This window comes from Delphinapterus leucas, chromosome 3, assembly GCF_059928025.1.
Source record: "Delphinapterus leucas isolate spDelLeu-1000000601 "Yukka" chromosome 3, BTC_Dleu_Yukka2, whole genome shotgun sequence".
In the NCBI taxonomy this organism is placed as follows: domain Eukaryota; kingdom Metazoa; phylum Chordata; class Mammalia; order Artiodactyla; family Monodontidae; genus Delphinapterus; species Delphinapterus leucas.
In genome coordinates, this window is record NC_143131.1 from 161,747,193 (window position 1) to 161,768,519 (window position 21,327).

At 48.6% G+C, this 21,327-nt stretch overlaps 2 non-coding genes and 1 pseudogene across 2 annotated transcripts; 1 reads left to right on the forward strand and 2 right to left on the reverse strand.

Moving 5' to 3' along the window:
• The first annotated feature begins 5,757 nt into the window (after positions 1-5,757).
• Positions 5,758-19,487, forward strand: LOC149749898 (L-amino-acid oxidase-like; annotated as a pseudogene).
• TRNAE-CUC (transfer RNA glutamic acid (anticodon CUC)) lies at positions 18,757-18,828 on the reverse strand. The gene has a single exon. It is a non-coding gene; the product is annotated as a tRNA-Glu (tRNA).
• Positions 19,133-19,238, reverse strand: TRNAL-CAA (transfer RNA leucine (anticodon CAA)). The gene is made up of 2 exons: positions 19,201-19,238; positions 19,133-19,178 (listed from the first exon to the last, which is right to left on the reverse strand). It is a non-coding gene; the product is annotated as a tRNA-Leu (tRNA).
• Positions 19,488-21,327: the final 1,840 nt, after the last annotated feature.

Below are 21,327 nucleotides of genomic sequence, written 5' to 3' on the forward strand. Positions count from 1 at the left end.
CTGCTCGTATCTCCTCCCAACCTCCACCAGCCCTACCCTCAGTGAGCAGGTTAATCCCCAGGGGACTATGGAACAAATCATCTTCAACCCACCCTTCGAGGGGCCCCTTCCCTGAGTTCTGTCTCATTCCAGCAGATGGCAAGTAGGAAAGGCCCTCCCAGCACAGGCCCCTCAAGAACAGAGTCCCTCAGCACCCAGTATGGCTCCCCCAGGATAGACCTCCCAGGATAGACTCTCCCAGTACAGATTCCTCTAGCACAGACCTCCTCCCAGAACAGGCCCCTCTCCAGGACTGACTCTCCTAGGACGCATTCCCCAAGCACAGGTCTGAGGTCTTGCTAAACCCTCCCTTGACCAATGTCTTCATATTCAGGCATCCTGAAGACCCTCCTCTCTTCTGGCTCTGAGTAAATTGGAGAACAGGTCCAGGATGCTTGATGAGGCAGGGGCTGGGGGAACCCCCAAGCAGAGCTCACTCTGCAACCAAGGCACAAGTACCTGGGAAGCTGGCAGCCCTAGCCCACATAGTCAGGTCCCAGTTCTAGGAACATGGGTCCCAAGACACACCTGGGAAGCCTGTTCCCCACCATCTTGAAGGGGTGTCCACCTCTCAGGACTGGGGTTCTGTGGCAGCCCTGCCGCAGCACTGCCCACCCTTGAGAGCTAATCCGCTTGCTGGGTCTCTGGTGTGCTCCTCTGTGTGGTGTCTGTGTGCACATCTGTTCTGTCAATGAAGTACCAGGGCTTGAGTCAGATGTTGGTCACATTTTTTTCAGTCTAGACCTGCAAGAGTTCCCCCCAGGAAGCACAGCTCAGGGCATACTCAGAAGCCAGGCAGAGCTGGACTCTCAGCTCAGACACGTGCATGCAAATATGACCAGGCCTCAGTAAGTCCCTGACTCCTTCCCATGAGCCTTGGCCTCCTCATGGGGAAACAGCAGTAGTAAGAGGACCGGCCTCCAGGTGTATGGGTGGGGAGTGAGTGAAATAACATCAGAGCTGGATTAGCAGGAGTGATGTCATACCTACACCCTGGGCCCTGGCAACACGGGGCACCCCTCCAAAAAGGATGAGGGCTCCCCAACAGTTCAATAGTGGATATTTTTTAAACATAAACAAAAATCAGAATTTTGTTGTACTCTCTTCTATTGCAGTTTGGCAATGTTTTACTGAGAATTTCGCTTGTCAGTACTTGGGGTATCTAAAGCCCTAATTGGGTCTCAGAAGTGGTGCAGGTGGGCTGTGGGACAGGGAGGTCCTCAGCAGACATCAGCCTGAATCCCCACCAGCCTCACACCTGACTGCCTGCTCCCCCTTTCCCTCTGGGCTCCAGCCCTCCCCAGGTCTCCTCATGCCCTGTGCCCTCCTGTCTTTCTCCAGAATGCTTTTTGCCACCTGACATACTATTCACAGTTTTGTTTATTTTCTCTCTCCTCCACTGTTATCTCCTTCCTCCCTTTTTTTAATTTAGAAAAAAGCAATTTTAATTTTAGCATGTGGGTACTTTTTATGATTTAGAATTTGTTTTTAAATTTTTACTATAATTTATATATAGCATAGTGCAGATATCTTAATTGATGAAGTTGTGTATGTTCATACACTTGAGTGACAACTACCCAGATGACAATATAAAACATTTCCATCACCCTAGAAGTGCTCCTTTCCAGTCAATACCCTCAAGAGGTAATCCCTACCGTTACTTTTATCCCCAGTGGTTAGTTCTGCATGTTTTTAAACATCATGTATGAAATAATATAGTATGTTTCTTTTGCTCAACTTTATGCCTGTGACATTTACCCATGTTGGTTGAGAAGGGTTATCAGTAATTAGTTTTGTTTTCTTTGCCTAATTGCTTTTTTTCTGCTGGGTAGTGTTGTATGAATATATACTTTATATATATTGTTTATCTATGTGAGTCTGAGTTTGGGGCCATTATGAACATTCCTGTCTGTGTCTTTGGTGGACATATACACTCATTTGTGGATATATACTAAGGGAGCGGAATTTCCAGATCATAGGGTATACATATATGTAGCATTAGTAGATAGTGACAAACGGTTTTCCAAAGTGATGGTACCAAGTTACACACCCACCAACGCTGTATGAGAGTTCCAGTTGCTCCACATGCTGGCCAGTACTTCCTACTGTCAGTCTTTTAATTTCATCCATCTCTAATGGCTAATGGATGTTAAGAGGAATCTCGCTGGGGTTTTAATCTCCATTTCCCTGATGACTAATGATGATGCCTGTTCATTTGCATATCCTCTAGTGGAAGTCCTGTGTGGTTTTTTCCTAAGGGATCCCAGGCACTCTAGTAGGGTGTTCAGTTAAGATGTGCTGAATGAATGAGTAATAAATGAATCAACAAATGAATAAGATCCATCAGAATAAGAGGCTTACCCTCACCCCTGGCTGACACTATGCCTATCTCCAAAGATCTCCAGCACTTTGTAGATTTGTCTCCTTTGGTTACTGTGCATGAGAGGTGTGGCAGAGTTGGGGCACTTTGGGAGGTGATTAGAAAGGTCTGAAACAGGATGCCAGCATCCCTGCTGAACAGCTTGGCTAGTACATTGCTAAGCACTGCCAAGCTTGAGGCCCCCTTCCATGGCTCTTGGTTTCAGAGAGCAGAGAGCAAGGTGTGCCAGAAGTGGGTGCTGACACATTTACACATTTACTACCACTTTCTACCCAGTCAAATCCCACCCTTTCTCTGCAGCCTAGGCTGCACCTGGCCTTTGTGCTCCACCACATCCTGGGCAACCCCAAATCCCCACCACTCAGCAAAGGGCGGGACAGAAGAGGGTGGCAGTTCTCAGAATGAGAGGACTACAGAAACTATAGCAGACTTGAGTCCCAGAAGTGGGAGGTGTGCGTGGAAAACAAAAATACACTGGGAACCCAGAAGAGGAGGAAGTGCAGGGCTCGCAACCAGAGTTAAACCCCAGGTGGGGAAATCTAACCTGAAAATCCTGAAGCACAGCAGTAGGGGGTGACCAGGAAGCCCTTGTGGGAGGATCCAAGTCTAAGCAGAGGTGAAAAGAGCAAGGGCACTGCCTGAATTCAGAGAAGTGGTACGTAATCATCCTCTGGCCTCGCTGCTGGCCGAGACGGGCACACAGCCCCACACCTCATTCCTGCATTCACTGCTAAAGCACTCTTTGAGCACCACTGCATACCCATGCTTCACTAAGCATCCTAGATAAAGAACTGCAAGCGCCCTGATATCACATAGTTCACACGCCAGCCGAATAGATAAAGGCATAATCATGCAAAATTAGAGCTTTAGTAGAAATAAAGGCAAAGTATACCAGAGGCTGGGCAGGGTTAAATTAAGGGGTTGCCATAACCTGACTTGCATTTTTAGAACTGTCCTTCTGGTGGTAGCCAAGGTAGAGAAGGGGAGAGCCTGAGGCAGTGACCATTGTGAGGGATGTGGAGAGGGTGTCTTGGCCAGTTTGGGGAGGGAGCCTTAGCAAAGAAGTTGTGGGGACTAGTGAGAGGCCCTGGGGAGGCAGAGCTGAGGGGGCTGGAAACCTGGAGGCGAAGACCCTGGAGAAGGAGGACTCAAATCTACTTCAGGGTTTCTAGCCAAGGAAACTGGAGGGGCAAGTGTTCACTCAATCCAGGTAAGGAGAGGCAAGGAGAAGCAGGTCTGGCGGCAGGTGGAGAAGAGGAGAGCACTGGATTCTGCCTGCTTATCCCCCCTTCAGTCTCCCCTCTCCAGCACCTCCCCCAGGCCCTAGAGCTGATGCAATTAAAAGGGTGGGAGCTGGGAAGTTCAAGGCAGGAGAGAATACAGCTCCTAACTATGCCCACATCTCCCAGACAGACCTGAGCCCCAGCAGGACCAGCCTGGGGGCAGTGAGCTCTCTCCTGGGGACCCGAGAACCATGCTGAGAGTCTGTGAGTACCCACAGCTATCCTGCCAGGCCAGGGCTCTAAGCTGGGCCTCCCCTACTGCCCTGCCCCTGGGCCTAGGGCGACTCTACTTTCCAAACCAATAATGGAAACATATCATCTGACACGTGTATTTTGGAGGGGACAAAGGGAAAAAATTTCTTAAAGACCTAGGATGGGTGGTTTCCACATCTACACTGTCGACTAAAAAAATAGTCACAACCTAAAAGTTGAGAGTTATGTTTTATTTGGCAGGAATTTTTAGGACTTCAAGCCCATGAGGCAGCATCTCAAGTAACCCTGAGAGAACTGCTCCAAGAAGGTGAGGGAGAGAGACAGGGTATATAGAAGTCTTGCAGTGAAATGGCAGGTAGTCTGACCATCAAAAGATTATTGTTAATTAAAGAAAACCAGATATCCCAAGTTAAGGAATTAGGGCTTTTCTACATATGGGAAGATGCAAGAGTCTGGGCTCACTGAAGTCATTCCTTTGATATGTGCCTCAGCTATCTGGGGCCAGTATCCTGTGTTTTCACATCCTGAGTTTCCTCAGGGCTCACCGTAGGGAGTGCCTGCAGTCTGATGGCTGCTAGAAGGCAGGTATGCTTTCCTTCCTGAGTTTCTTCAGGGCTCACCAGCTCATGTTGGAGGACTGCATTCACTGATGACTGTGACATCCTTTGTTTACTGATATGGCTGGCAATATTCTGTTTATCAACACCTCACTTACATTTATTCATTTATACAGCAAATAGTCACAGTGGAGCTATAGCTGTGCCAGGTGTGGGGCCTCACTGGAGTGGACAAGTCAGACCTGGTCTCTGGCTCTCAGGGCAGGCATCCGGGCTGCTCAGTGGTGTCTCCACCCCAGCGATAAGATGCAGCAGATCTTTAAGGCAGTGGTTGATTAGTTCAGGAGAGTAAAGAGTGTATTGAGGGCTGTGGGTCTGGTGTCAACTTACCTTGGCAAATAATGAATACCTCTGTGGCACCAGGGCCAACACAGATTCCCTGGTCTGGTTTCTGCTGGGTGAAATCAAGAGCTCAGCTGGATAATTTGGGTAGCTCCTTTAGCTCAAAGATGTGTTGTTCTGCTCTCCTCTTTAGCTGGGGAGGAGCCCTCTGCCCAAAGGGACTGACTTTCCAGGGCCAAGCAGCGGATGGGAAAGTGTAACTCCACGCAAATTTCCTCCACTCAAAGAACTTGTGTTTCCTAGAAGGCCCAGCTGTGCATCTTCTTGTTTCTTAACGGCTGAGCAAGATGCTGTAATTGCTTACAATATTAAACACTGCTTTCCAGCAATACAGCTCTGTGGTTAAAATATAAATATCACAGGCGGTAAGGAGACAAAGAGACAAAACTTACGACTTCAGGATGGGTCAGATTCCATTTCTCACCTCAAGGAAGGGAGAAGGGATAAGCCCCACTCTTGTTCCTTGAAGAAAAGGTGGATGGCTGAGGGTGGAGGAAGGCTGAATTCTGAAATGTATGTGCGTAAAAGAAATTATAAAGTGAAAGTAATTATAAGTAAAAGAAATTATAAAGGCAGGCACATGGGTTCTCAGAGGGAGGCTGAAGAAGCACAGGAGGCCCTCAGGAGAGTGGGAGAGACAGGGCAAATAGAGTCAACCTTTAGACTGGTAGACTAAAGGACAGACAGTCTGGGCTGAGCAATGCCCCCAAGCTTGAAATCTGTAATGAAATGCAGAGGGCAGAGGGAGGCATTGTAGGAAGCCCCAAAGGGTTTGTCCATGCATCCTTTCTTTCCTCTGTCCACCCATCTGTTCATTTATTTGTCTACCCATTTTTTCATCCATTTGTCTGTCCATCTGACCATCCGTCCACTCCTGCATTCCACGAATATGTCAAGTGCCCACTATGAGCCAGGCTATATGCAAAAGGGATTGATTTCTGGTCCAAAATGGAGAAGATAGGAGACTGAGCAACTGCCTCACATCTTACTCTGTGCAGGAATAGAAGGAATCGCAGAAAACTGTTGATGGTGATAAGTGGAACCGGGTGGGAAAGTGAGGCAGTGGGGGTACAAACGATTTGTCCCTCTATGTTTTCTTTTTCTGTAATGTCACTATACCATCACAAATGAAGGGGGAAAGGTGGCCCGAATTAAACATAAATCCTGAGATTGGAATCAAGGTTACATTCACACATTGCTCGCGTGGATCCTTATATAAAAAAATGAATGCACATTTTAAAGGTATATGGTGGTGAGTCTGACCTGACAGCCAGAACCAGACCCTCACTTCTCCCCACCCTCGGGAAAGATACAGAGGGAAACTTGGTTACAAACTGTATTAGTCTGCTCAGGCTGCAACAACAAAATACTACAGACTGGGTGGCAGAAGCAACAGAAATTTCTCATAGTTCTGGAGGCTGGAAGTCCAAGATCAAGGTGTCAGCAGAGTTGGTTCCCCCTGAGGCGTCTCTCCTTGCCTTGTACATCACTGCCTTCTCCCTGTGTCTTCACATGGCCTTTGCTCTGTGCCCACATCCCTGGTGTCTCTCTGTGTGTCAAAATTTCCTCTTCTTACAAGGACACTAGTCACACTGCATAGGGCCCATCTTAACAGTCTCATTTTAGCTTAATCACCTCATTAAAGGCCCTGTCTCCAAATACAGTCACATTCTGAGGTACTAGGGGTTAAGATTTCAACACATGACTTGGTGGGGAGGTACAATTCAGCCCAGAACACAGATAATAATTTCAACAAGGACAACAATGAGAAAATGACAGTCACAAAACACACACCTTTCATAGGCTCCTAGAGGGAATGTATGAGCCAGAATTAATGGAACCCTGTCCAAGGCAGGTGTGGAAATGCAGGCTCACAATTGGGCAAAGTCTTTAACTTCAGTGAGCCTTGGCCACCTCTGGGAAACGACCTCACGATGTCTCTCTGGGGCTTGGGAAGCTGGTACACTGCCATGCACATCTCAGAAACTGTTAACATTATTAAATGATGCCTTTATACTCTCTATCCTCACCCTATCCTTCCACAGCCAGTGAGTTAGGTCTTTTCACTGCAACAAATATCCTATCAACTCCAAGGGGGAAATGGGGCACCCAATGTGGTGGAATGGTCCACCTCACCTGTCCCCCATTGGACTGAGGGCTTGGCCTCATGGATGGAAGTCCAGATGGCCAAGGGCAGGCACCTTGGGCAAGGCTCCATCCTGCATCATTCCTTGAGAGTGGGTGGCAAGGTGGCAGTGCTGACCATCCGGGGCGCTGGGGGCAGCTTGGCAGTCCTGGTGACTAAGACACCCTCTAGTAGGGAAGGAAGGGAATGGGAGTGCCGGGATGCTGCATCACAGGTCTAGCGATATAACCACTCCTCAAAGCAAGTGTTAAGACCAGCAGGACTTCTGGGTCCTCAGTCATTTGCTTGACATCTACACAGCCATGTGCACAGGCTGGCTGGCTCTCACCCTCCTGTCTGTGCTGAGCCTGGGTACCCAGGCCTTCAACAGCTGGCTTGTCAAGTGCTTTGAGGACCCCCAGTATGAAGAGATGGTGTGGCTGGCCCAAGACAGGCTGGGGCAGACGGCAGAAAGGAAAGATAGTGGTGATTGGGCGGGCATGGCAGGGCTCACCGCTGCCAAGACCCTGCAGGACGCTTGCCACCAGGTACATGATAGGGTGTGGGAGGGTCCTGCATGGGGAACCTGGGAGAGAGGGAAGTGGACAGCCTCAGAGAGCTGGGGCAGGGGACTGGGTCTAGGGCTCTAGGTGGGGGTAGAAGGGCTAGGAGAACTGGGTGGTCTGACTGTATAACAAAGGGAGACCTGGGGAAGAGGCAGGAGGGCTGTGGGAGCTAGGTCTGCTAGGAGGGGATGTGTCCAGCCTCACTGAGGTCAGGAAAGTGCTGTCTTTCTAGGTGACTGTCCTGGAGGCCTCAGGGCATGTGTGGGTGGCAGAATAGAGACCGACAGAGTGCCTGGAGCACAATGGTATGTGGAGCTGGGAGCCATGAGGATTCCCGCCAACCACAGGTACGGTCGGGGAAAGTGGGAGTGGGTAGGGAAGGCTGGGGTGTGGGCAGTTGTCTCATTTGTACTCTCGGGATTTTAGCTTATGGAGGTGATGGGTAGCCATGGAGAGGTTAATGCCACTGTAAGAATTTATTATTTACATTTCCAGAGAGAAGGAGACAAACCACACCACACAGGGCCCTGGGGATACATTGGGATGGTCAGGAGGCAGAAGACAGGAGCAAAGAGAAGGCACAGACCATGGCCTTTATTGGAGTTTCTGAGGGAAAGGCAACGTGGGACGGAGTAAAGAGCTTAGGTTTGGCTGGTTTGAATAATTACAGTGGGCCCTGGGCTGTAGGAGTGGTCTCTAGTTGCCTGGTACCTGGCCCTGGGTGAGTTAGGGCAGGGGAGATATTTACTTGGTGTGTGGGTGGGAACATGGCCTTGGATCAGCCAGCCTGCACACTGAAAGGAGAGCTCTAGGCAAGCTGACATGCAGGAGAGATGTGGTTCGGCCCTGTGATTCATGAGTATCAAATAGGCAGAATCTAAGAAGACACAAAACACACAGAACACACGATTAGAACAGCAGTCAACACCAAGGCCAAGACAAATAGCAATGAGTGGCCATCCTTTCCTGGAAGTCAGCAGGCCTGGGTCTGCCCCAACTCACAGCCTCAATGTTTTAATGTATATACTGTGCATAATGGCACCTGCCCTGCCTGCTTAGAAGCCAATGTGGAGGATCCCCAAAGATAATTAGGATGGGAGAGCACCTTGAAAAGTCAAAAGTGGCCTGCTAGGTTTGCTAACAATGGGAATAATGAGTGTCCATCGAGGACGGTGTGGTGTCTGGTGGGAGCCCTGGGACCAGAAACTAGCATCAGGTGACCTGATGGAGGGTCATCCTGAAGGGGGGCCCTGCTCCATGGAGAATGCAGGGTGGTGGAGGATGCTTCCTGGAGGCTTGGGAAGGATGTACATGGCCTCCAGGGAAGATAAGCCCAGAGGACCCTGACACTGCTCTTCATGCAACCTCCTGGACCTTGAGGCCAGAGGTCTCAGACAAAATGAGAGAGATCGTGGCCAGAACGGAGGACAAGCCTGGTGTGATGTGGCCACAAGAATGGTGGCCCTGTTCCCTCGTGGCCCTGCCGCCATTAGTGTAGTGACAAGGGGGTCTGTAGCTCTGTCTTTGGATAGAGGCCAGTAGCCCCAATAAATCTGTGGGGAGCAGAGAGCAGAGCCCCTGGAGCAGGGACGGCTGGTAGCTTCCTTATCCCTGCTGAGCTGTCTCTGATTCGCACCACAGGCTCTCTCATGAGTTCATCAGGAAGTTTGGGCTAAAGCTCAGTAAGTTCCGCCCCTCCAACAACCAGAGCTAGGTGCTGGTCAACTGGGTGCACAGCGCATGGGGGAGGTACAGGCCTACCCGCGTCCGCTGGGCTATCAGGTCAGGGCAAATGAGGAGTGGAAGACGGCAGAACAGCTCTTGCTAGAATCACTGCCGGGGAGTATGAACATACCAAACTCTCGGACCCCACCCAGCCTCACTCTGCCACGGTGGCGCCAGGTTTCCCGCTTTGTCCGTATTATTCACAGTGGCCTCGTAGGCCTACAGAAATGTGTCCAACACCAACAAGGAGGTAGACTTCCTACCTCTGTAATTCCCAGGTTGGTGGGGGAGCTCTGGCCCCTAACTTTACAGCCCCGTAATCTGTCCAATAGTTAAGTGTCCACCTTCGGGACATTCAGACTAGTTGTGGGACAAAGTCCTTGAATCCAGGAGAGAACATATATAAACCAACCTTGGACGTACACACAAGTAGAAGCATGAGTGAGGGAGTGGGAACATCGGGGGCTGGACCAGGCTGAGGTGAGTGCCCGTGTGGGGTGGGGTTTGGTTCTCACTGAATGCCCCTCCTTCCTCCATGCCCAGGTGGTGGAGGAGCTGAAAAGCAGTAGCTGCAGCCAGGTGCTGGAGAAGTACGACTCCTTCTCCACCAAGGTCAGTCCTGGGACACACTTCCTGCTGCCCACAGCCCACCCTGTCACAATCTATGGAAACCATGGCAGGACCACCCACCCTCTTTCCAGCTTGTAGCAGGAGAAACATGTTAACCCTTGACCCACCCTCCCCAGCAGGCAGCCAGAGGGAGCCTGTGCACAGACCCTGCCCCTGGGCATAGTCCCGCCTGTGGCTCAGGGCTGCCCAAGATGGAGAGGGGGTCCTTCCTCACCCACCTACTCCAACCTCTTGCTGTTTCGTACTCAGCCAAGCACACCCTCAAGGCCTTGGCATTGGCCGTTCCCTCTGCCTGGAATGCTCTTCCTGCAGATATCACATGGCTTGCCCCTCAACCTTCTTCAGGTCATGGCTCAAGTGTCCACTTTGAACTGAGGTTCCTCCCATCTGGCACCCTCCCATCTTCCCTTCTCTGCAATATTTTCCACCCTAATGCTTATCACACTGTAGTGAATATTTTACTTGTTTAATTTGTTTATGGTCTGCTTCCCCTGCTAGAATGTAAGCTCCTGGAGGACAATGGTGGTGGGAGGGAGGGGAAGGAAGGGGGGAAGGGAAACAGGGGAGGAGGGAAGGAAAAAGGGAGGAGAGGTACAGGGCTTGGAGAATAAGTCAAGCTAGAGAAGATTCTCAGTTGCCCACCCTCACCCCCCACCTTCCACACACCCCATGCACAGAGGTAGGGAACCTACCACCCTCTCTGGGTTCTGGTTGTCTACACTGCAAATCTTGAAGCGTGTCTCCGGGAACTTTGTGATGTTGCTTTTCCTGGGATGGTGGGGCCCTGCCACCTTGTCTCTGGTTTAAACATGCATGGTTTTTTGTTTGTTTGTTTTGCGGTGCACGGGCCTCTCACTGTTGTGGACTCTCCTGTTGCAGAGCACAGGCTCTGGACGCGCAGGCTCAGTGGCCATGGCTCACGGGCCCAGCCGCTCCGCGGCATGCGGGATCCTCCCGGACCGGGGCACGAACCCGTGTCCCCTGCATCGGCAGGCGGACTCTCAACCACTGCGCCACCAGGGAAGCCCTAAACATGCATGTTTGATAGAGGTTTTTGCCCAGGTTAAGGCGAGACCAGCCATGCCCTGTCATCCTGGCAGTCCCTGTCAGGACTGCCCCCCGAGTGCCCAGCCTCCAGGGCTGCTGCACTGGTGACAAGGGTACCAGATCATCCCTGGACACCCCTCAGCCCTCGGCAAGCTGAACAGTTGGTCACCCTAACAGGTGAAGCCCTCCTGGCCAGTTCTGTTGTGTGAACTCTGGCCTTGCTTGGGAGAAAGGAGCAGGGATGAAGCATAGGGCACAATCCTCAATGGGCACTTCCACAGGGAGAACTTCAGGGTCACTTGCTGGTGGGCTAGCCAGGACCACAGTGTGATGGTGGAGGATGAGGGCAGGGTGAGAAAAATTACTCAGTACCTAGATTCCTCCAGATCAGTGTAAGCAGCCCAACATACTTGCAGTTGACAGGAAGACTGGGCCTCAGTTCCCCCACCTGTAAAACAGGGATGATAAGCTACTTCTTAGGATTATATGAGGCTCATACAAGTGAAGGGCTCATCAGAGGGTGTGTATGTGGGAAGTAGCCCTGAAAGTTAGCTGTTTTCCTGTTATTAGGACAAAGGAGAGCATTTTGAGACTGTCAGAGCCTAGTACAAGTAGACCCGTGGCAGCCCCAAGGGGCCCGGCTGAATGGTCTAGCCTTTCCACTCTGTCCAATTCTGTTTCTTCCTGTCCCTGGACGCAAAGCAAGGCTTCTCATGTTGGCTTCCAGACGATCTGACTCCCCTGGCTTCTCTCCTTGCACGTGGTCGGCTGGTTGCAGGGATACCTGATTAAGTCGGGGAACCTGAGCCGGGGGGCCGTGCAGATGACTGGGGACCTGCCGAATGCAGATGTTGGCTACTACGAGGCCTTCTTGGAGACACTGCATGCCATCACCTCCCTCTTCCAGGAGCCCCAGTGGGAAATGGGGTGGAGAAATGGGAAAATGGGCATGGGTTAGCCAATTACTAACCAGGACAGTGGTCGAAAGAAAGTTCAGATAAATCTGGTGGAAAATCCCAAAAGAAATGGGGAAGAGGGGAAAGCAGGGGTTTCCAAACTCCAATGAGCCTCAGAATCAGTAGGGGTCTTGTTAAACACAGAAGGTTGAGCCCCACTCTGAGTCTCTGATTCAGTAGATCTGGGCTAGGACCTTAGAACACGCATTTCTGACATGTTTCAAGGTCAGCTGCTGCTTTCTGTCTTTCTGTCTAGGATCCCCACTTTAAGAATCTCTGGCTAAGAGGCAGTCACATCAGGAAGCTACAGATCTACTTTGCTCTGGGCCTCACCTGCTCTCTGGTTACAGAGATGAAGGTCCTTACAAGGGGTCTCACTGTCTTTCATCCCAGGAAGATGTATCAGGGGTGCTAACTCCAGACCCCAACCACCAAACCCCTGGTGGCTGTCAGGATGGTCTGGAGCTACAGAGATAAAATAGACCGGAATTCACTCTCCCTCAGGGTTCTGTGACCCAATTCCTGCAAAAAAAGGCTACAGATATTCGTGAGAGGGCAACAGACCCTGCAAGCCTTCAGTGGCCAAGGGGACTGGCTCAGTTATTTGAGCATCCAGTCTCCTTCTTTTCCCAATAGCATCTTCTCCCTTCCTCCCAGAATTTTTTTCAGGGTAAATCCATTTATATTCAGGCCAGGGACTGTCCTAAAGGGAAAATGGAAGGAAGAGGAGGGTCTTAAGGCAGGCCGAGTGGGGTGACCACTTGAGGAGGCGGGGGGCGGGGTGGGTGTGTGACTGCGAGCCAGGCATGATCCACGTTTCAAGCCTGAGGCTCTGGCAAGGGGCTGTACCTGCCCAGAGGGAATGCAGTTTTCTGACTTGTCAGCCCCCAAATGGCACCTATCTCTAGTTCCCTGGAGCTAAGAGCCACCCTACCCGGCATGCCCTTCTTTTGCCAATGGCTTACCTCCCTAACACACAGGCTAGAGCAGGTCCATTAGAGAGCTCAGCCTCTGTACAGTCCAAATGGCCCATCCTCTGCCTGGCCTTGTCCATCAACCTGCTTCCCTGTCTCTCCCTTTCCTGCTCACTCTCAGGTTTGATGAAATCGCTGGGGGCTTTGACCAGCTCCCCCAGGCCCTACATGCTGCCCTCTTGCCCGGGACAGTCCAGCTCCACTCGCCAGCAGAGGAGGTTGAGTCGTACGGAGACCACATCCACGTCACCTACCGAATGCCTGACCCTCTGCAGACCGGGGCACGTCTGACCGCCGATTACCTGATTTTAGCCACCACAGCCAAGGCTGCCTGACTCCTCTGTTTCAGGCCACCTCTCTCCCATGGCGACTGGGACGCACTGCGATCCGTCCACTACAGCAATGCCACCAAAGTGATCCTGACCTGCACGCAGCATTTCTGGGAGCACAAAGGGATCTTAGGGGGAAAGTCCAGCACCGACCAGCCTTCTCTTCATCTTCTATGCCAACCACATCTTCCCCAACGGCACAGGGGTCATCCTGGCCTCCTATACCCTGGATGATGACTCCTCTTTCTTCGCTGTCATGGACGTGCCCGGGCAATTGATATTGTCCTGGACGACCTGGCAGTAGTCCATGATCTCCCCAAGGAGGAGGTGTGGGCCCTGTGCCCCTATTCCACGGTCAAGCATTGGAGCCAGGACCCCTACTCCATGGGCGGCTTTGCCTCCTTCACTCCCCACCAATATGTGAACTATGCCCAGGAACTCTGCAAGCCAGAAGGACAGGTCCACTTTGCTGGGGAGCACACAACCCTGCCCCCCAGCTGGATTGACACAGCAATCAAATCAGGGCTCAGGGCAACACAGAACATCCAAGAGGCTGTGGGCATGGCTTTGACCAAGGACCCCAGAGACCCAAAAGAACCCCACTCCAAAATGGAGCTACAGCTACACCTGAAACACAATACTGTAAATCAACTATACTTCAATTAAAAAAAAAAAAAAGGAGCTATAGCCAACTTTACGACACCAGGAATTGGAGTAACTCTGGTCACCATGGTCCACCAGGAAAGGTCTCAAAATCCACTCTCTTACTTTATCTCCACCTTTTTCCAAAGATGCCAACCAAGAGGTGCCACATAAGGCCAAGGAACAGAGTCCATCTAATATTTGGCCACCCATGACCTTGGATTTATTGGCAATGTGTCAACAACAACAACGTGTGATATATTGATTAAAACAGCAAAGCATTCATTAAGTTTAAGGCAATCACTAAGTGTTTTACCTACATTCTGGGCGGCATCTAAATAGTTATAGAATTGAGTGCTGAGAGTTAGGGAGGGCTTTGATTTCCAAGGACCTTGTCTGGGGTCCTTGGCTCCTCTGTTATTCCTTTAATCTGAGTCTAGTCCTACCTCCCCTCCCCACGTCTACTCCTCCATCTCCCGTGACTGTGAATTTTAAGAGAAGCTGGGAACTTAGATGGAGGCAACCTTGTGGCCAGCAACATGCTCAATGCTTTTCCACATTATTAAAGCAACCCCCAGTGTACATATTCTGATATTACTCCATTTTATAGATGAGGAAAACTGATTTTCCAAGAGGTTAAATAACTTGCCTGCGGTCACAAATGCTGGTCCAGAGGGATCAAAACCTAAGTCATCTAACCCCAAATCTTCTTGCTTCTACACTCAGTGGCTCTGTCTTATTCTTCTTTGTATTCCTGAAACAACAATTCACGTTGTTGACATTCAGCAATGAATATGTTGAATGCTCGAGTGATAGAAGTTCTCAGAATGCACAGCATCAAAACTGCATGGTCTGCCCTCCATCCTTTTCCTATCCCCCTGGGTCTTCTTTGCCTGGCAGCGCTGAGGGGTGAGGAGGCAGATAGATGGAGTCAATACTGATGAGAACTTTCAGGCAGACAGATGCATGAGGTCTAAAGAGGCCCATCATTTGGCAGTGACCTGGCCTGAATTATGTCCCTAAAGGACCTCTTGGAGGTATGAGTAATCACCCAGAGGGTCACAAGAAGGGGCCAGGTGATTATGAGGTTAAAGGAGAGTTCATCACCAAAGGCAAAGAGGTACCTTCAGAACCAGCTGAGAAAGTGCCATTCTCTTTAGAGTCTGAGGCTAGGACAGAACAACAAGGTATCCAAGAAACCTCCTCCAGCTGGGAGGGTCTGGGATCTTATCCTACTTGTAAGCTAACAAGTTAGCTTGCCACAGTTTCATGGATGCTGGCAGAAGACTCATGGGTCAGAGGCAAAGGATTTTATTACTCATGCACAGCAAGTAGCATGAGCACCCCAAGCCACCAAGTCCCAATGGGGGCAACGCAGAGGTACCCAGGTAGACACCATGCATTTAGTGGCGTTGCATTGCAGCTGAGGAACACTGAACTCAGAAAATTGACCAGTTGTATAGCAAGCAGTAAGCGTTTGTGGGGGGTGAGTAGGAGATGGGGGAGGAGGCATTATCTCATCCCTCAACGTTGCTCACTAAAACACAGCTCTGAGAAACAGCCCGAGCAAAGAGCAGTCAGGGCCTTGCATTTTAAGCATATCCAACAGGAATGTGCAGAGACACTCAGGCCTCATTGGTGATTGACTTTCCCAACATTGACGGACCCATACCTCAACCACTTCCCTACATAGTGTGGCTTCTATCTCCTTCCTTGTGTTCACCTCCATAGGGGCTGGCACCCCCAGTCTCACTGAGTCCCCAGTCTATCTCACTGTACACATGAAGTTCACATGGATTAAACAACCACTCTGACAGTGGCTCTGAAATCTGGTGAATCAGACCCAAATCCTGCCTTTGGTGAACTTGGAGACAAGCTTAGGGACTGTCTTATTCCATAAGGGCTGCTATAACAAAAATATAATAAACTGAGTGGCTTATAAACAATAGACATTTATTTCTTATAATCTTGGAGTCTAGAAAATCCAAGATTAAGGTGCCAGCAGATTCAGCAGATTTGGGCCTGCCTACTGGGACCCCAGTTTCTTGCTGTGTCCTCACACAGTGGCAGGAGCAAGGGAGTTCTCTGGGGTCTTTTTTATAAGGGCACTAATGACATTCATGAGGGCTCATCCCTCATGAACTAATCACCTCCCAAATTGCCACCTCTGACTACCATCATATTGGGGATTAGGTTTCAACATAAGAATTTGGGGGGGCAACAAAAATGTTCAGTCCATAGCGGGACTATGACACATGTTCAAATAAGTGTGACAAGTGACAGATGATGGTGTTTGTCAGAAATAAAATAGGAAAAACCTTGGGATGCCAGAGGTGGGCTTCTTCCTGGATTATATCTGCTGAAGGCTGATGTCATCCATTATGTAGGGAGCATGTAACAATCAAGATACAGAGCTATTTCATCAACACAAAGATCTCCCTCTTGCTATGCCTCTGTAGTCACCTCCACCCCACTCCCTACCCCCCAATAAACACAATCCCTAGCAACAACTAATCTGTTTTCAGTCACTATAATCTTATCATTTATAGAATCTTATATAAATAGAATCATGCAGTATGTGACCTTTTGAGATTGACTTTTTCACTCTACATAATTCCCTGAGGTATATCCAAGTTGTATCCTGCATTGATAGTTTATTTGTTGTTAGTGCTGAGTAGCATTCTGTGGTATGGTGGTACCACCATTTGTTTAACCATTCACCTATTGAAGGGCATTTCAGTTGTTCCCTGTTTCCCTGTCTTTTGGCTGTTACAAATAAGGGTGCCAAGAACATTTGTGTACAGGTTTTCCTGTGAATATCAGCTTTCACTGCTCTGGGATAAAGGCCTAAGTATATAATTGTTGGGTCATATGGTAAGTTCATGTTTAGTTTTGTAAAATATTGTCAGACTCTTTCCTAAATGGCTATACCATTTACATTCCCACTAACAATGAATAAGTGATCTACTTTCCCTTCATCCTCGCTAGCACTTGGTGTTATCACTGCTTTTTATTTTAGCTATTCTGAAAAGTTTGTGGTGATATCTCATTGTGATTTTAATTTGCACTTCAATAACGTTGAACATAAATGTCTTGTCATGTCATTGGCTCATTTTCTAATTGGATTGTTTGCTCTTTTACCATTGAGTTTTGAGAGTTCTCTATTATATCCTAGATATAAGCCCTTTGTCAGATATGTCGTTCGCAAATTTTTTTTCCTGTTTGTTGCTTGTCTTTACATCCTCTTAACAAGGTCTTTTGCAGAATAAGTTTTTCATTTTGATGAGGTCCAATTTAATATTTTCTTTTGTGGATCATGTTTTTATTGTCATTTCTAAGACCTCTTCACTAAGCCCTAGGTCCTAAACGTTTTCTCCTGTTTTCTTATAAAGTTTTTATAGTTTTATGTGTTACATTTAAATCTATGACTCATTTTGAGTTGATTTTTGTGTAAGGTGTGAGCAATTTTTCAAATAAGTTGTATTATTCTTCTACTAATAAGTTTTATATACTCATGGTAGAAAAATCAGCAAATGCATGACATTACAGCAAAGAAAATTTAAATTTTTCATAATCCTACCACGTACAGAAAATCAGTTACATTTAGATGTATGTCTTCCCAGCTCTTAAAAAATCCTTTGTTTTTTATTTTTAGATTCCTTCCAATTCCTTTTGAAGATGAGGGAAGATTTCAAAATGAAACTTAAAGGTTAGATGGATTTTCATTCTCTTTCTTCTTCATCCTTTGATTGGCCAGTTTTATAGATGAGAAAACTAAAGCTTAGAGAGGATAGACATCTTGCCTTCTGAAAAGTCCAGTCAGAACTTGAACTCAGCTCAACCTGACCACCAGCCATCATTCACCATGCTATACTCCACACAAGGCTAGATTACAAAAAAAGCCAACTGCTAGCACACAGAAAAGCAGAGGCAAAATTATTTGTCCAAGGCCTGGGGTCGTTTGGCAAGCCCGCTTGTAACTAATATGGAGGTAGAATATATCCTAACAGCTCTGGCCTGGAGGGCTAAAAAAGGTACCCAGGGAGAAATGAATACTTTGAAAAACAACAAATTAAGCATAGAGGGTCAAAATATTATACAACTATTAAGATAGAGCTTAAGTGTGACCAGTGTTTTTATTATTAAAGTAGATTATTTTCCACAGGTGTCACAATAGAAAAATGGGCAGGGAAAATTTCTAGAATAAAAACGTTTAAAAAGCAGCTATAAAAGATATTTTGGGAACAATTAGGGGAAATTTGCACGTGCACTGGTATCTGATGATGACAAGTTAACGTTAATTTTCTCAGGTGTGACATGGAGTAGTGTAATACTGTCTGCAACTTTCAAATGGATGGGAGGCTGGGGAAGCTCTATCTGTCTAGAGAGAAAGAGAAAATGTGGCAAAATATTAACTTCTGTCGTATGTAGGTAGAAAGAACACCGGTGTTCGTTGGGTCATTGTTTAAATTATATTTAATTTACTTTCAAAATAAAAAGGTAGATGTTGGGGTGGGAGAGAATCTCCTGACTTCTTTTCATAGCAAAACTTGTCTGAGCCATTGTGAGGAGCTAAGACCTTCCTGAGTCCCCCCTCTAGATGACATCTGCCATTCTAATGGTAGTTTGGGCATTCGGGGAGATTTTTTTTGACCCTGGGCATTGGAAGACTGGCACTTGTGGCAGCACCAGGGTTTTCTTTTGGGATCATTTAGTGCTGTCCACAATGTTCTTCCCTTCCTAATTAAGGTATTGTAGGTATAGGACAATGATTCACACACAGCTAGCACCCGTTAACCAGAGTAACTCTCACCTCTGGTAATTCCTTTCTCCCAAAAAGAAAGCAAATACTGTATTTTTGAGGTTAAGTTGAAACAAAAACAGAGCTTTCCCTGACCGGGAATCGAACCCGGGCCGCGGCGGTGAGAGCGCCGAATCCTAACCACTAGACCACCAGGGAGCACATGAGAGCAGCTTCTACATCGGGCTAGACTAAGTGTAAAAGGTGTGACGTAAACTGGGTTCGTGAATATGATTACATGAACCTCGGGTACTTACGCCGCCTCCCTCTTCCACCTAGACAGTCTCTTGGCCACTGTAAATCCGAGAAAACAGGCAGTGGAGAACAGCAGGAACGGTAAAGTCTGAATATGGCCGCCTTCTCAGAAAACGGGGAAAAAAACGAAAAAAAAAAAACGCCAGTGGCGCGGGGGAAATGCGTTTACGTATGTTAGCCAGCCTAGCCGAAAGTGGTAAAAAACGCCTGTCAGAAGTGGGATTCGAACCCACGCCTCCATTCGGAGACCAGAATGCCCACAGGGAAGGTACACACCTTGAGTCTGGCGCCTTAGACCACTCGGCCATCCTGACACGCTGTGAGCTGTTTACTCGTAGACAGCCTGCTTCCTGCGGCAGTCTGCTGCGCGGCCCCGCCTCACGGTCCGGGCGGGCTGTTGCGGGATCCGCCCGACCAGGGCGAAGGAGAACCGCCTGCTGGGCGCCGGCCGCCAGCCGCGGAGCTCTTGGAGGACACCGGGCACTCCGCAGTGCCCAGCCTCGCTCTCCCGGGCGAAGCCAGAAATCGAGCCGGATCTCCAGAAGCAAGGACAATCCCTCTAGAAAACCAGAGGGGTTAGTGCCCACCCGGCCCAGCAAAGGAGGGAAACTATAGCAGCAAAGGCAAAGAGAAAGCGCCAGGATGCAGCCCACCCGGGCTACCCGCCACTGCCAGATCCCGGGTCCCCGCCACACATTCCTGGCCCTAGCTTCGAAAACTGGCTAGACGAGTGAATACAAGGAAAGCACTGGAATGTACGCTTGCCACAGAGTAAGCGACAGTGATTACTGTTGTTATTTCAAAATTATTAGGGCTTTCTGCCTTATTGTCCCTGGCATACCCATCCTCTTAAGGTGCACCCCTCTTCCTCTGCCAAGTCCCCCAGCCGTGGTTAGAGATAATGGGGAGATCAGTGTTCAAGAAAAAAAATTCATTCATGACACTTGTCAAAGCACTGTAAGGAAGACTTTATTCAAGGGAGGAGTTATCAAGATATGTGTAGGTACCACTGCACCAGGGTCTTGCAGTGGGGGAGGAGAGATTAGACTCAGCTCTGAGTACAACGAGAGAGTGGAAATTTATAGCCAAAGAGAGAGGTTGGGGGGGGGGCGTCATTGGATGGAAAATTACTAAGGGGGGGATTCTGTACAAACCGATCTAACAGGGTTCTTGCTGAAGGTAGGCCAGAATATCAGATATCACCTGGCAGATGGTAGAGGACAAGGAGCCCCATTATATATTCAGGGTGACCATATATCAAGGATGGGGCATTCTGGTTAAACATATTTAGCAGGATTCTTGCTAAAAATGGACATTGTTGAGAGAAACATGGAAGTCCGAAAGACAGGCCTAGTTTAAAAAGAGTTCAGGGGAGCAGTTAACAAAAGAGTGCAAAGATAGCAAGAGTGCTTTAGCATCAAATGGAAAGACCCCACTCCTGTGCTCCAGACCACATACCATTCACTCACTCATTCATTCATTTGTTCATTGAGTCGTTATTGATATAGCAGTGAACAAAGTCCCTGCCCTGGCAAGCTGACTGCCGGTGAAGGGAACAGTCAGCACAAACAAACATACAGGCTGTAAGGACAAAACAAAAGCAGGGCAATGAGATGGTGGAGGTCTATTTTTAGACCGGCTTGATCAAGTAAGACCTCACTGCAGTGACTTTTTCTAAAAATAATTTTCGAAAAGTAAAACACATGACTCCCATGCAAATATATGAATGATGCACATGTATCAAGATTTTACTCAACTCATTAATGACGGGCTCTGTAAGATGTTATAACCAATTCAAAGGAGATTTTGAAGACATCATTTTTTTAAATTTTTTTTATGGCTGCGTTGGGTCTGCATTGCTGCATGCAGGCTTTCTCTAGTTGCAGCGAGCAGGGGCTACTCTTCGTTGCGTTGCGCGGGCCTCTAATTGCAGTGACCTCTCCCGTTGGGGAGCACGGGCTCTAGACATGTGGGCTTCAGCAGTTGTGGCTCGTGGGCTCAGTAGCTGTGGCTCATGGGTTCCAGAGCGCAGGCTCAGCAGTTGTGGCACACGGCCTAGTTGCTCTGCGGCATGTGGGATCCTCCCAGACCAGTGCTCGAACCCGTGTCCCCTCACATTGGCAGGCAGACTCCCAACCACTGTGCCATCAGGGAAGTCCCCCATTATTCTTTTAATAGTCAGCCAAAGGAATGTTGAAAAGAGATTGCTAACAGATGCAAGATAGGTTAATATATTAAGGGTATAATAAACTGTGATGTTTAAGGTATGGTCACTACTTTGGGGTTGTTTTTTTCCACCAGAGATAAATCAGGTGCATCTCTTGACAAATTTTACTTGTATTGCTATAAATAGGAATCTTTGGCCTTGCACTCAGACAGAAACCATTTGCATTACTATCGGTT